This window comes from Dromaius novaehollandiae, chromosome 13 (genome assembly GCF_036370855.1).
Source record: "Dromaius novaehollandiae isolate bDroNov1 chromosome 13, bDroNov1.hap1, whole genome shotgun sequence".
NCBI classification, from domain to species: Eukaryota; Metazoa; Chordata; class Aves; order Casuariiformes; family Dromaiidae; genus Dromaius; species Dromaius novaehollandiae.
This window is the reverse complement of record NC_088110.1, coordinates 8,085,814-8,102,330: the sequence shown is the minus strand read 5'-3', so window position 1 is coordinate 8,102,330 and position 16,517 is coordinate 8,085,814. Positions and strand designations below refer to the sequence as shown.

Sequence of the window (16,517 nt, the reverse complement as noted above, 5' to 3'; positions counted from 1 at the left end):
AGTCTCTGAAGCTGTTTGAGTTTCCTGGGCTTTGGAGCCACAGTATTGGTGCATAATGCAGGAAGAAGTTCCCTGAGAATTCATTGCATAAGATTTTCTGATACCACCTATGTTCATACCCCTCCCAGGCCAAATCTAATAATAAGTAGACAAAGTCTCTAGCGGCTGGTTGGACTATCAGGGTGAAAGCCCTTATTTCAGCCCAAATACATTTTTATGGTAAAACTTGCAATGTTTTCCTGCTTATTTCTACTCATCTGAAAAGTCTGAAATATCTAGCTAGTTTTTTTTTTGTTTTTCTTTTTTGGCTATAACTCAGCCTAATTGACACACAAGCCTCTTGAGAGAGTGTACATTTGGCTTACTATCTCAGTGAATGTTTTCTTTGTGGTAGCAATGTTGCAGATGTTATACCAGGTTACTGATATCTCTGATAAATGTTAATAATACAGAAAGATGGAGGACAAAATAAAAGGGCAACAAACAGTATGGGTAGTTTTAGTGATCAGTCCTTCAGACATTAACCTTTCTCTGTGATCATCTTTATAAGCTCAGAATGCTTGACCACTGTCTGTGCATATGATTTATTTAAATATCACCAGTGCAGCAGTTAAAAAGGTAACAGCTATCATGGCAGAATCTCTTTTCTTGCCAAACAATGCTTGCCTCAGTCTGCTTCGGGGTTCTACTGTGCACCAAAAATTGAAAATTTGGAGATCAGTGGAAAACTATGCCAAGCATGCAAGAGAAAACTATGCTCATGTACCTCCTTAACTCTTTGCATGTGAAATCCCTCAAAAACAGACACAAATGACTCAGCAATGGTGGTACAGGTGGAATGAGGTATACCACAGTCCAGAAAATGATGAGCATGCTCCTTGTGCAACCAGTAAGCTTTTGCACTTCCATGCAGACAAGCGGTCCAGAACAAATCCTGAAGGTAACAATCTTGCAGTAGTAATGCCTGTAAAAGATCCTACTACAAACAGAGGGTCTAATTAAAAGCATTACAATTTTTAAATGCAAACGTAGAATGGAACTGTCAAAATGTTTTATCCCTAAAGCTGAATGCTAACCTTCCCATACTTATTATAACAGTACATTTTAATTTGCTTGGAGCAGAGTTGAACAAAGTGAGCATCACAAACACAATCAAACAGATATTTGAAAATACTGCTGTTCACAATAATTGTGTGTCTGAGCAAAGCTTCAAATGTTGATCAATTGATTATCAAAATCAAAGAATACATTTCCCAAATGAGCTCCTACAAAAGCGCTCCATAGCACCAGAAAAGACAGCATAAAGCTTCACAGAACGGCAGTGTTCTCTAAAAGATTTACCAGTGCAACTTTTTACTGCTTTCCTGTTTATAGCTTAGATCTACACATATCTAGAGTGAAGAATAAAGCACTTCTGATAAATCAAAGGTTTGATTCGGTTTCAGTGTGGCAAATTCAATTAAATGAAGACAGAAAACAGTTTGAAATGATCCAAAGGGATACCCTAAATCCTATGGCAAATCGCAATCTGTCTGGTGTGATTGCTCAAATAACTTTCAAAACTTTAATACACAAAATTATGGCAAAAAAATTAAAATGTTCTCTAACTGCAAACCATGTGTGATCATTCTTATTTTATAAGAGACATTTCTTGTTTTTTTTTTTTTTTGTTTTTTTTTTTCCTCAGAAATAAGACAGATCTATTCATACTTATCTGTCCCTTTGGAATTTTCTTTCCTTGCAACATTGCCTGTAAGAAGAGTACTACACGATCCTTACAAGGGCATATAAAGGTGAGATACTTGGCCCGTTTCTGAGCTTGTTTCAGGCTGTTACTATTTGCTCAGCAGAGGCCTCTGTTGAGCTAACTACAGCACACGAGAGCACTCATGGGTATTCTGCAGCTCCTCCCCGCATTTGGACAGTTATTTTCCAGACTGACCAAACATTAACTGTAACCATCAGTGATTCCCTTCATTTGCCATCTCCAGTGAATTGGTTTCTGCTGCTGTCACTGTGATGTACTTCTATTATTTCCTTTTTCATAAATGGGTTCCTCCGTCAGTGCACCTCTGAGAAAAACTGCCTCCTGAATACACCTGGTTTTCATTTAGTGACTTTAACCTGGAAAAAAAGGATGAAAAAAGGAAAACTAATTTTCAAGTTAAAATGAACTCATCACTTACATGAGCTTCCATACATTTTAGCCTTCTCTCTAAATGCAGATTGTTCTCTTGTACCACCTCTTGCAGTAGCCTCATACGTTGTGCACTGCTGTCCTCACCATGAAAACAAGCTGAGTTGAGGTGCAAATTCCACAGCATGCTCCCTCTACAAATCAAAATCAGAGAAGCTGTTCACAAACAAGTAAGCTCTCAGCACTCTTGCCTTTACTCATCCACCTCTGCATGTGGCATTTGTCCTCAAGAATACAATGAGATTTTTACCCCATCATGTGATTGCTCTCCCAGTCTGGAAATTTTGAGGGAAATGCCTGCAGGATCAAACCCATTGTGCTGATTTAAACAAAAAATGTCTTCAACAGCAACTTAAAATACCAATTAGAAAGTCTATATCATCAGAGCTTCTGACATTTGATACTGAGATTCTGACTCTACGCAGATGTTACAGCCCTTAAGCTTTCCCATAAGCCACTGCCTCATTAAAGAAAAAAAAAAAAGGCACAGTAAGATCTCAGTAGTTCTTAGAGTACTATACTAACCTGCAGAATTTCTCTCTTTTTTGCACAAATACCTTTCTGGAACATGTCTCTGTGCTAAAATCCTCTGTGTAAGTAGAGAGTATTCTGGGATTTATTCCATCTTAAGCTAAGGAACTTAATTTAACTTAAACTTAATTCAGTTTAGCCTTATGACAATTAGACAGTTGACTCTTCACCTGTACCTTTTGTCTCCAGTCTGGAAAAGAAGCATGGTTGGAGGAACCTGACAAGAAAAAATAAATATAGAAAAAGAGAAAGATGATGACCAGCCAACGTTGACAGAGTCAGAAACATAAGAGATCAACAGTTCATAAAGCAATTCATAAATCTTTTAGTTCTCCTTACATTTCTGCAGATCATTCCAGTTGAGCTGATTTCTACTATTACCAAATAGGATTTTTCCCTTATTGCCCTGTGAATTATAGCAAGGAGATCTTTTAGCGATCACACAGATAACACATTTTGTATTTCCTCAGGGTGCCAATGGAGACGTCACAATTTGTCTCCTGCTGGTATTTGCATTTCCCTAATGCTCGCCAGGAACACCCACTCTTTCAGCAGCGTCTGGGTGGGATATGGAACGTTTTATTCTGTACCGTCCTCCCTTTGGCAGTTAATGAGGGAATTTGCGTGGTAAAGTCAGGGATATTTTTCCTCTAGTGCTGTCATTCCCATACCGCACGTGGACGTGCCCTCCTCTCCTTTTGACCCTTCACTGTCATATTATGTCATATCATAATCATATCATATTTCATTACCTCAGTCAGTTCCAAACAGAATCACTACTCCGCCACTCACAGGAGCAAACAGCAGCAATTCTGCCTCTTTTGTATAGGTCTGCTAATGAGATAGGAGTATCCTTAGTCTCACAACCAGTGATTTAATGATACTGCTAACCCCATTTTATAAACAGGGAGGCAGACAGTAATTGCTTGGACAGAAGGCTGGACACAACCCAGCTTTTGGGTCAACCTCTTCTGTACCCACCCATGCTCTGAGACTTCCAGGTTTGTTTTTTGCTAGAAGGTGTTTGCATAACAGGGGAACAAAAAAGGCATTAAAGCCAAAAACAAGTCAATGACATCAATTCAATGAAAGTATTTAAATAGTTAATGGCGTTTCTTCTTCAATATGACTGTCCTTCAGTACAATGGGGCAAGATGAGGTTCTTCCTGTGCTGGCAGATAGCTGCAACTTTGCAGAGTTACTGAAGTGCTGCTACGGACTGGACAAGATGGAACGCGTTACTTAGGCAATTGGTCAGGCTAAAGCACTGATGGCAGCACATGGGATATCATAGACGGCTGAAGTAGCTGAAGATATCTATCTTTCTATCTATATATCTATTTTCCAAGATGTCTATCATCACTGAATTTAACTACCAAGGAACAGCAGCAGCATGTAATCATTTATAGATAAATATCACCTATGCTAACTGGGGATTGGGTCAGATTTTCCTTATTTGTACCTTTGCTGCTCTTTTTTTCTTCACAGTTGTGTGACAGTAACAGTTTCTCACAGACTGTACATGTTGTTTTGGGACTTGTGTCAGTGACAACAGCACAGCTCTGTGTGTCTGCCAGAGCTTATTCAATCGAGCTCCTTTCCAGGAAAGCAAAATAGTCAACTGATGAGACTTGTTATAAAACTTCAGAGCCAGCGCTTTTTCATAATATCTGGAATTTGATTCGGAGGCAGGAGCAGTGTGACCATCCTGTGCACTGGCTACTTCATCTGCAGTCAGAAGTGGCTGAATAACAGAGAGAGAGTTTTCCCAAGTAATACCTGCTGTAAACCCACAATTTCTATTAGTGTATTTTCTCTATAGTTAGTATTCAGCAAAGAGACTGCAACAGTGCAGAGCTGTGTGTTTGCTGGTATTTTTCTTGTTCAAAGCTTTTGAGAACTCTTTACTGAAGCATATAATGCTGCCTTGAAATTGGCTTCTAAACCACATTTTGAGAAAAGAAGTGCAGACACTTGGCTGAGTGTTTTTGTGCTCTGCCATGGTGTGCTCCAGTCAGAGTGAACCATCTCCCCTTTCCACATCTCCTCTCTCTGCTGGATTCTCATCAGCCTCTCTCTGATCACCAGATTCCTCTCTAATATGACAGCTTTTTTCTCTCTTTCTTTCCTTCTCTCCTTTTTTTTCTTTTTTTTTTTTTTTTTAACATTACTAGTTATGAGCCTTGGTATCTGAATTTCCCCCTTTCAATCCTGTGATTAGGCTCTTCTCTGATTTGAAACTCTTAGGAGAATTCATTTATCATTAAAGTGTCCTATATTAAAATCAACCTTCCAGAGGTAATTTTAGGAGTGATCACGGTGCCTCCTGTTTTATTTAAGGTATTTCAATAGGAGAACTAGATAGTTTAAATTAGACAACGGAGTTTTTGCCTTGACATTTGGGAGGTTAAATTTTGCTGGTGACTGTCAAACTCTCGGAAGAGGAGATAGCATTTGGAATAATCCAAACTCCTGCAGAGTTGCATTACTGTGGCAGCCAGACTGGAGTAAATCTAGTCTGAAGATCTATTGGTTCAATTACTGCTTGAGGTCAGGACATGCCATAAATTACTAGATATGCAAATGGAAAACTGTGACTCTTGATGAAAGGAAGATGGATGGTTTTTTTTAAACACTCATAATCAGTGCTAAGACTAACTACAGACTGATGTATAGTCACTTGCTTATATAAGATTTCTCTTCTGTTCTTAAATTTTACCTGTGTGCAGGTAAAAATAAGTTATTTTATGTTTGCTTTTTTGTTTTACTGTGTGTGATATTTTAAGAATAAAGTTAGGAAGCCATTTGGAGGCCTGTTTTGTACTGCTTCTGCAGTCCCCCATAATTTTTAGAAATACGTTCAGAGAGAAGTTAGGAAAACGCTAATTCTTATTCTGTTCCCACTTACCATGGCGTAACTCTGAAATACTGCCACTGTATGCCGTTAAGACATATTAATAGTGGATGTGAGAGAAGAATCTGTTCCTTTGCTCTATGGAGGTACAGCGAGGGTGAGCTAAGAATGCCATAAAACTCAGTTACTGAATTTGTTGCAGAGTGACTGAGTATTGGTACACGATAAGTATGACCTTACCACAACATGAACTCTATGGCATTTCAAGAGCAAACCAGGAGTCTTCAGGTGTGCAGAAAAATAAAAAATAAAATGCAATTAAAATATTATTATGTACTGCAGCCTGTTCCTGCTGTCCCTTAAGTACGTTCCTGATTGCCTTATTTCTCGGTATGCTTGAAGTCACAAGAATCTGACCCCTTGATAGCCTGCTTCTGTCATATGGAAAGTCTGCTACATCTGTAAAAACGGGCTGAATTTCTCTTGCGGATTCTCTCTTTTGGGAGAGAAGCTCGTGCTACGCGTAAGGCAAAACGGTTACGAGTGTGAGAACAGCCAACGCGAGCTGTTCAACGCCACCTGCTGCTGCCGCGCGGGCACACACAGTCCCGGCGGCACCCGACTGAGCAGAAACAGATGGGGAACCACAGGAAAACTTGTTCTGGTTAGTAGTAAGTTTGCTTTCCAGAAATATACCACAATACATGAAGGAATATACTTTCCCCAGACTTGTGCTAGCTTCTTCCAAGCAGTCTGTGAACGCCAGCGGTGTTTCTAGAGGATAGACGGCATTCCTCCACTGCATGGTAGGTTCCCTGCCGCTTTCATTCCTACCACTCTAGAACATTTTTGAAAACGACTAAAGGTGCTCTCAAGGCTCCTGCTCACTTCCTAAATATAAATCTCTCGGCATTTGTTGTTGTTATTGCTATTATTATTTTTAAAAGGAGTTTACCTGGTGGGGGATGACAACTGCACAGCAACCTGCCAGTTACTTAGGTATCTCCAAGCAGAGATCTGAGATCGGTTTATGTCTTGCAGCTACCCTAAGAGAAAAAATGTTAGGAAATGCATCAGTCTGCCCAAGCAGAGGTTCACACAAAAGTCAAGTGGAATTAGAAACTAGAGCAGGATTAAGACACGGTTTTGAGCTACCTGTATTTAGAAATCACCTAGAAATGAATTAGTAAATTTTCAGGCTCTTAACTCAACAGCATTATCTGTTTGTTCTCATGTGCAAGCTATTGCTCTGTATGCTCAGTGCTAAACGTATGATTAATACAAGGAACTTTGAATATATAGACAAAAAAAAATCCTATTAAGGGCAGAAAATTATTTTCTGAAAAAACAGAAGAAAAGTCTTAGGAGAGGCATACCTTTATGCCTTGGAAAATCAAAAGCCAAAATCACACAGAAGCATGAGGAATCCACAGTGCTTGAAGTCTTTGCTTTTAGGGGAGATTTCCAGCAACTCCTCCAAAATGATAGACTCACCTTTGGATGAATGTATCTGCCAATCCTTGCTGAATTCCATCCTTAGGTTCTTCTACTTGTGTCTGACTTTCCTAGGGAAACAAAATACATATTTACAGAGCTAAAAGGAACATTCTGAATGCTTTATTATATAAACATCTTATCTAAGATTCATCATGGGTCATCTGAACTTTATATCGCAGAGAACAGAATGTTTAATCAAATCCAACTGAAGGTTTAGTTTCTCTTATAGCAGCAGGCTGGATTCGTGGTTGGTATAAAGCCATTAATTTCCACTGACTTCGCAAGAGCTATCGCAACCTGCAACTGATGAGAAAATGGCCTCATGTTTAAAGTGGTTATGAAGTTTGGCTCGGTTGAAAAGAAAATATAGCAAGTGAACGTTTTGTGGAAGTCCCAGATACACTGCAGGTGAGCGGTATAACCAGGCTGAACAGAAACATCACGAAGGCAGAATTTCAGTTCTGCCATCTAAGTAGGAAATGTTTTATGAGTGAGTAATAATGCAGTTTATGGTTGGTTTTCTTGTAATGCACTGTCCCAACTTTAATCTTGAAAGGTTTATCAAGACTCTCTATTGTATGATAGTAATGGATTACTTTGAAGAGCTGGGAAATAAACTCAGCACCTTGAGTGAACCTAGCAGAACTACAGTTGGTCTCTCTTTGCCTCCCCCTCTTCCCCATGCCCAAATGCACCCCTTTTCAGAGTGATTAAAAAAAAAAAAAAGCCCTCTCTTTCCCAGGCACTTATTTGGTGTCTAGGTCAGGTACACACATGAAAGTCCAGATTTATTTGAGCTGGTTGTATATACCTCTTTGAGACAAAAATATTCTTTATATAAATAGGTAAAGAGTCAGTAGAGGTAACAGACTAAAATCTACTTCCTTGAGCCTGCAAACATGACAGCGCAACTTGCCAGTTTTACGTTTTAACTTCATTTAAGTGAGTGATGTTGTGGAGGCAAGAGTGGTATCGGTGATGTTTGCATTGTGGTCAGCTGATGCTACCCTGACACCAGTATAATTCATAAAATAACTCCTTAGAGCAAATGAAATTGTGTGTGCGGAGAATCAGATAAACAAAATCAAAGAATCAGATTTTAAATCTTTCCATATGCAAATCTGACATAGTCATTTTAGCTTTTAGAGGAGGCTACAAGAAATAACCCAATACACAAAATTCATAATTTCTCTGTGAAAATGCTAATAATAATGAAAAGGCAAATCAATTTTACAAATCTTTTAAAGATGTTTCAGTTCAAATTTTAGCTGTTCTTGTCTGGCCTTGCATTTCTTTATAACCATTGTGATCTTACTGGCTTTGCTCTGAGAAGAGCTGTGTACAGCCAATTAATAAAGTCAGAATTCAACCAACTCTCCATTAACTAGATTACTCTGAAGTGGAAGACATTTGAGAAAAAAATGCTGACACAGCAGGAAAACAAGCAAACTACAAAAAATAATGACTACAGTCTCTTATTTTATTTTTTAATGTGTATGTGCATATACTCAATTTGTAAAAAAAAAAAAAAAAAAAAAATCAGCTTGGGGAAGTGAAGAACTGAGCAGACTGTGTTTCTGTTTGACTTCTAGACTAAACCCAAGCATAAATTCTGCTTTATGCTGTTCAAACCCCCAGTGATCTAATAGGCATGGTCACTTAGTGTTGACTTTGGGTCTATTTCTGTGCAAGTTCCAGGAAAGAATAATGCTAATTTCACAGAGTCATTGGTTTAAAACTTTAAACAAAGATGCTGCAGAAGTTCAGGACGATACCAGTATATTCTTTAATATTCTTTGTTTTTATATCACAGTTCCCTCTTATGCCACTTATTTAGTAGATATGAATTTGATTTATTTTATATACACAAATTTTTAACTGCTATTTTGTGGCATAAGAATTCAGTGCAAGAAAAAAAGAACATACTATTTTCTAAATAGTTATAATCTTTTGTGGCAAAAATGCACTCCACTAAACCTTCTGGACTTTCACAAAAATATCACTTATTCATCAGCTGGTAAACAATTTTACATTCTGCCATTAATGGAAATAAGTAAGAAACACTCATAAACAGTATAATGGGCCCATTCTCACACCTTTTGTCTCATTCCTGTACAGAGATTTTTTTAGGTTGTGCTCAGTAATGGCACTTGTTTACAGCTAACTCAAAATGTATTTTATCACCTGCCCCCCGCCCCCGCTCAGTTTGCTTATAACTATGACGAATGCCAATGACAAAATAATTATACTATATTGAATGTACTGTCACTTATTTTATTGCTTCTTCCTTTCCATCCTGAAAAGTTTGTAGTTTAAACAAATTTTACAGCTTTAAGGAACCAAAATGTATTCATACTTCTACAACTTAATCCACAAGTAACTATATTTTCAGCAGTTGAATTTTCATTAAAATTTACAAAGACCTCTGCCTTCACTGATTTATTGTTGTATTAGGTAAAACTACACACAGTGTATAAAATACGGTGTTACTCCACTTGTAGTCTGATCTAACATGTTATCAGTGATTGCAAGTACATTTTATAACCCCAGCTGCTGAATCGAAAAAAAGGTGATACAAGCATCAATCTCCAGGATAAAATCAGAGCACTTTCTACCACAGTTTGACCTTAGTGATGCCTTTGGATAGTCTTACTTGTCTAAGTCCTTGCAACAATTACCAAGGGACGGTTAGAAAATGCAGCTTTAATGGTGAGGGCTGGAATTACTAGCAGCATCAAAGACTTAAACACTAACCCCAGAGATTTCCAAGCATAGGAAGAGGCTGACGGGACTCGGATACCGCTGTAAGAAACAAACGGAACAAGGCTGCAGAAACCATCCACGCGTTTTATGTGTGTTCTTTACTGTCTGCATCCCTGAACTCTGCAGTGTCATTAGCAGATAGAAAAAGCTATAAATAAAAAAAACAGCTACAGATAACTAGACCTCAAGATACAGTTGACTCCAGCTATAGTTGCCAAACCTTATTTATAGCACAGGGAGACACAGTTAATTACAGGTCACAAAAATGTTAATTTCTGTCATAACACGAGTTACAGTTTACGAATGAAAAAGCTTATTTTTGGACTGAAACAGTTTATCCTAATAGAACCTCTGTTAATTTGAAATCTTATCTCATGTTAGTAGACTATAGAATAGGCAAAGAAAGGATAAATGTGTCTTATCAATCTATTTCATGCTCCCAAACACAATATTCAAATCCAAATAATAAAAAAAATCCATTGTTGGCAAGACAAAATACTGGAGGTAATAAAGAACTGGAGGAGATGATCATAAAAGGCTGTTTTCAGCAACAGCAGTTATAGCTGTTTATAATTAACATTTTTTTGTTTAAATTTGTACAAAAACATTTTTAAAATGTTCGGTCCTGGTGACCTAGAAACGAATATAAAATACTTGATGAACAAGCACCCTCCACCCCAAAGAGACACCAATCATTTAAACTATTCTAATGCACATTGGATAATTATTATGATAAACATGTGAAGGATGGAGTTAATTATATTACATATAATCCGACACTGGTCACTCCACAGTTGTCATTAATTTTCCCCTAATTTGCTTTTATTATCAAAGGTATTTTCAGGAATTGTAAAATAAAAGGATCTGAGCAGTTATAAAGATGATACGCATTTAACTTCAAAACTATGTTTAAAGCTTTTAAAAATAAATTACATACTAATTCAGGAAATAACACACTTACCATTCTTACACAAGCTGTAATTGCTGCTGCAAAAATGGTAAACTCATTTGTGGAAGAGAAATATCACAATTTAGGGGAACAGTCTTCATTTGGCAGGTCTTACAGTGATACATGAAAATAGTAAGGTAATTTGCATGGACATTGTAATCTAGGTTTATATTTGGACTCCGTTAAAAAAAATCATATAACTAACTTTCTAATAACAAATTGGCAGACTGCACTGAATTAATATCCAGCTCCTACTGCAGGCCAGACAATCTCTTCTGTAAAACAGGGAGGGCTGCAGTCTTACACAGCCAGTGTGTACTAGCACAACTGCTACTTTTTTTGTGTTTGGAAAAAAGGCAACTTCTTGTCCGTGTGGGTATTAGTATAGGTATACAATCCCTACGTGTATGAACATTTCTAAAATTCCAGCATCCAGGTCAGTACTGAGCTTTCTAAATCCTTAACACACATCTTTCGGTATCCCTAGGTGTCAGATTTAATTATCCACGGTGAATGGGAACCCTTATCAGGATTCGAGAGAAGTCTCCTGAAAGATGCATCTTTACAACCTGAGCTGTCCTTTGATCCTATAAAAGCATATAAGGACACACACTGTTGAATAAAGGAAAAAACAAGTTTTCATTTCTATTTGAAACTAAAACTCGAGTGATTAATACTCTTGTTCTTGACTATCTTGTGGTATTTATACAACTGTTGCATAACAGTAAGGTACAATGAGGCATGCGGAGGTAAAACCTCAGCTCCCCAGTACTTCATTCCTTTCAGAATCAGGCCTTGGAGGAGTAAAAATTGCAGATGATATTTTAGACAAAGTATTAAGTCACATACAACTTTTATAGAACAGTTTTACAACCTATCAAAAAGAGATTCATTTCTCATTCTCAGCTTCCACGACTTCCCCACATATTCCTAATATCCGATAATTCTATTCCATTGCCCACTCCCGTCAGCTCTGATTTGTGGGGGTTAAGAGAACAATAAATAAAGCATACAGAGCTGCTGCACAATGACTGCACTTGTTCCAAGTAGAAATGCACCTAGTAACTTCAGTTTTCATAGTTCGCTGCGCTAATACCAGACTCCGTCAGCTACCTTACTGGAAATAAATAAATAAATAAATAGAGGGTCAGGACAAACAGTTGAAAAGCTACCTAGAGTTACAAAGGCCTCTGGCTAACTTGCATCAGTACGAACCACAACATAGTTGCAGAACTTACTTCTTTGAAAGCTGATGTCTTCCCTAGGACTGCTTCCTTCTGCAAACTCTATTTGGTTACGCAGCGAGCATACAATTATACACAATTACAATTGTGTATAAGCATCTATGTATGCCTTCTACTGGATAGCAGGGGGAAAACCTGGGCCCATTAAAGTCAACAAACGTTTTCCAATTGATTTGGAAGAGGCCATAATTCCATCCAGAGGGAGTTCTTGCCGTGCTTCTAAGTCCCAAATTTCATCTGCAGAATGCACACTCTCTGCAGCTGAGATTTCTCTTAATTTGTTCTTGTGTGGTCCTATCTGAACAATAACAACACAATTCAGACTGAATACTATATGTTAGAAAGCCTTTAAAGAGTTAAAAGAAACTTTATTTTTATTAGATGAAATAAGTTTTATCTAAAAATAACTAAAGTTATTTAAGGAGAACATTTGTGTATTTCTACACAAAATGCATTAAATCTTTCTATAAAAGGCTTTATAAAAATGTAAATGTACTCTACAATAATTACAGTGACAACAGATTTTGTTTTCAGCAGTCTTACAAGCACGTGGGCTCACGCCACCACTGCATCTGTAGCAGCAGTGATTATACAGCCTCACCGGTTTGCACAGCAGTCTAAAGACAAACAGGAAAGCGAGGTCTTTGACCGGAGAAGCTGACAATTTAAGTAAGGCTGACAATCTAACACAAAGTGACAACAGTGTTGTTCAGTGGGTAGGAAGGGCAACAGCAACCAGGGAGAAAGGGAAAGTGGTCCTGAGAGTGCATCATTTTGAAGTGATCCAGATGACCTCCTCCATTGCAATAGCTTGGGTTTTGATTTTTTTTAATTATTATTATTATTTTAGGAATGTCACACAGGAGGTACGATTCCACAGAAGTCAGTAGATGCAAAATGGGTGAATTTGGCTTGGAAAGGATAACGTCAGAACACAGGGAGGACAGGAAGAGCATTCATTAGAAAATACATAGAGAGGAAGGACCTAAAATAGCAGCAATTTCTCCCAGGTTTGGGTGTATCTGTAAAACAATAAAGAGTCCTAAATAAAGTGGTGCCAAGTCTGTGTGTAGAAGTGACAGGGACTGTCAGGAATTGCAGCAGTACAAGCAAATCCCTACCTCAATGAAGTCCTATGCAATTTTTGCAACAGCCTTTTAGAGAAATCATAGTGTATAATTCTTAGAAAGCCAGTTTGGCATGGCTGCTGCTTATTTAGGGAGCCAGTCCTATAATTCCCTGCAGGTCTGGGAGCAAAATTATCTGCTGCAGTAAATTCACAAGCTTCGCATTTGTTCTTACCGTGACTAAAGGTTAATGTTTAATTGGTGGATTGAATCAAGATCACCAGGTCCCCATTACATATTTTTCTGGTGTTAATCCAGTGTTTGATTTCAGCAGGTTTTGAGCAATCTAATCCTCAGAATGCTAAAGGAAAGCTATATATAACAAAGTAAGTAGAACAAAGCAATTTCATGAATAATTTTCTTCCGTAGATGACTGGGTCAGTGAGAATACACTGAGCCAGAACAGGCGGGTTTCTGGCTGTACACATGCTGAACGGCAGCACTCCCAGGGAAAACAGAGAGAAGGAGGGATACAGCAGTCTTGCCGTACCGAGCAGGTATGTGACCCTGGGGCTGCAGCTGCTTTTGGCAAGGCCGGCTGCTTGCCGAGGCTCTGACGAGGAGCGGGGCTGTGGAACAGGCAGTTCCTCATGCAGTCGAGCACAGAAAAAGAACATAAGACTTTCAGAGAACAGAGGAAAAGGCTATTTCAAATCTACATCCAAAAGCTAGAGTAATTCAATGCATTCTTTTTAGAGGATTTTCTAACCAAGATGCTCACTAATGTCCCACGAAGCTGTGCTTTACTTTAAATCCTGCATAAGATCCGAAGCATGAAGTCATTTTTGAAGGCCTCTCTTTTACACACTTGTCCAAAACAAGAGTCAAACTCTGAAATTCTTTCAATTGATATGCTATTGTGAGCCTGTGCTTCTACTCAGGGTAACTAATTGGATAATTTAGCCATAAAACTGACCTAAACAGTGTTACACTGCTGAAAGTTCAGCTTTCTGTCAAGCTGGCAGTCAGTTAACTAAAATCATTTGAACCTGTGTTTGCCAAGTTCTGCCTGTGGCCAGGGTCACAGAAACCAGCTCTGTAGGACACTGATTGAAGCATTAACCATAGACGTGCCACTTGAGAGAACAGGTCTGTGAGCTTCGCGCTGAACTATAAACTTGCTCTGTAAACATCAAAATAGAAAGCTCTAAAGTTTTCTCCTGAAAATATGATGAAGATGTATTAGTTCAAGCAGCCAAAGAATGAGAGTCACTGAGGATGAGGAGGTGCAGAGCAAAAGACAGAAAGCAAGCCTGAAAGGCAGAGGGAGCAGGCTATTTCTCTTTGTTATCAAGTGAAATGACTCCACAAATATGACAATAAATCACTGCAGGAATCAATCTGAGTGGAGGCAACTGCTCCATGCTGATAATGCATCAATCAATATTTAATGTTTACACTTTAATTAATCTGCACGTAGGAAGCATTCTTTCAGTGACAAAAAAGTGATGAGAAATAAAACACCTTTTATATCAAACAGCGACGAACGGCTGCCTATCTGTTAAGCTTTGATTGGGCCCTCAATGGATCATTGCAGCCTTTTTCAATTGTGGCAGTGTACAATGTCACATTTGGGTATAAAACAAACAAGGTCTCTGCGAAGGAAGGAGGGGGAGCTTCTGAATCTACTTTGGAGTGATTACAAGTTAATCAGAACAAAGAAAGGCTGATACCCAAGTACGAGTTCTTTGAAAAGACCGGCAGAACCATATAAAATAAAGGATTTTCAACATCTGCATCAACGACACCTATCTTCACTGATTTTTACTGTGTATTACAATTATTGATACCTACCAAGACTTTGCACAGAAAAACAATTCAGATGTTCCCTTATCAGAGCTACCGGTGGAGACTGAGTGACTGATTATCAGCTTTTTTTTATTGTTATTCTTTATGGCAGCAAAGCAGTAGGTGCTGTACGGACACAGAAGCCACCACAATTCCTGTCTCAGAGTGTTTTCTTTCTCAGTATTCGGTTTAATCCTTGTAAACTCTAGTTTCTTCTTCTTTTTAAAGGGCCTGATTCATTGTTCATTGATGTCAACTGAATGACTTCTATTGACTTCAGTGGGCATCGCATTAGTCCATAGATGAATGGTATTGAAAGGCAGAGTAACGAAAGACAAATGAAAAGACAACGATACTAGACTAGTAATGTTCAATTATTTCTTTAAAAAAACTACAACAACACATTCTCCATACATAATTAAAGCTTTCTTTTGTTTTTAAATAATTGTGTAAAGAAATGTACAGACATTTCACATAATAAAGACAATAGCATGTATTTCCAAAATACAGAGAGCTCAGCTTTCCAGAGCTTAGCTCAACTTAAATGTTTAGTTTTGAATCCAGATACAAAGTTGCTATAAATTTACACAGGGTGGAATGTGGGGGGATTTTATTGTATTTTGTATGTTGTATTTAACTTATTTGGCACAGCATGTTAGGAAGTGAGGACCATGCAAAGGACCTGTGCAAGTGTCCAATCTGCTAGAAATTGAAAGATAATTACATTTTGGGGTTACTAAAGAACTTCTGTTGTTTTACTAGTCAACAAACAGGAGGATTCTACTTAGGATCTAGTGATATCTTGTTGCTGAAATACGTGACCAGATTTGGAACGTCTCCAATAGCTAGCTTTATCTAATACTTGTTCAAAAATGGAAGTAATATTAAAGTCATGTTCTAGAAGACATTTGAAACTATTAACGCCCAATCCTTGAAGCAAGTTTTTGTTTGACTGAGACTGCGCAATCTTCCTCTGTGATTAAAAATTGTTCAGACTATTCCGAAAGTCTAGGACACTCAGAAACACACTCCTAAGACTGGTAGCAGTTTGGATACTAAGACTTTGAACCAGCAAAGTATTTAAAGCATAAATGACATCAGAATACTTCCATTTATTTGTCAAAAGCTTTGAAATATAGTAGCATACAGAAATTAGGGGAAGTGCTCACAGAGGAAATGAAAGAAGATGAATATGACATTTAAAATGCAGTAATAAGATCATTCCCAAGGACTAAAACAAACTAACCTTTTACTTCTGATGTTTGCCTATCATTCCCACTTACATTTTTTCCACAAAATTTTGTATCTAAATAAAGAAAAAAGATTTAATTAGCTCCATAAAAAACGAAGCCATTGCATTCTCCCTGAAAATCCATAAGCAGCTTTTCAGCAGATTTTACTAACAAGCAGAACATACACACACATACCCACACAGAGTTGAGTCTGTAGTTTATCTTTTCCATAAAGCCTTCTTCCCCCTTCTGTGCAAATCAGATGAACAAGCTAAAAAAAAGGGCAAAGTCAAAAGAGAGGAATGCCCTACTGTAATGCATGATGAACTACAAAT

General features: G+C 37.9%; 1 long non-coding RNA gene across 9 annotated transcripts; it reads right to left on the bottom strand.

The window, feature by feature from the left end:
• Positions 1 to 1,086: 1,086 nt before the first annotated feature.
• LOC135329767 (uncharacterized) lies at positions 1,087 to 16,517 on the bottom strand. 9 transcript variants are annotated; one of them, XR_010391401.1, is made up of 8 exons: positions 16,378 to 16,517; positions 7,077 to 7,147; positions 6,538 to 6,628; positions 5,823 to 5,864; positions 3,481 to 5,744; positions 2,905 to 2,945; positions 2,244 to 2,331; positions 1,087 to 2,124 (listed from the first exon to the last, which is right to left on the bottom strand). It is a non-coding gene; the product is annotated as an uncharacterized LOC135329767 (long non-coding RNA). The 9 variants fall into 9 exon arrangements; XR_010391399.1 differs by having other exon boundaries at positions 2,285 to 2,331; XR_010391405.1 differs by lacking the exons at positions 3,481 to 5,744; positions 5,823 to 5,864 and adding exons at positions 9,834 to 9,881; positions 16,197 to 16,256 and having other exon boundaries at positions 2,285 to 2,331; positions 16,378 to 16,512.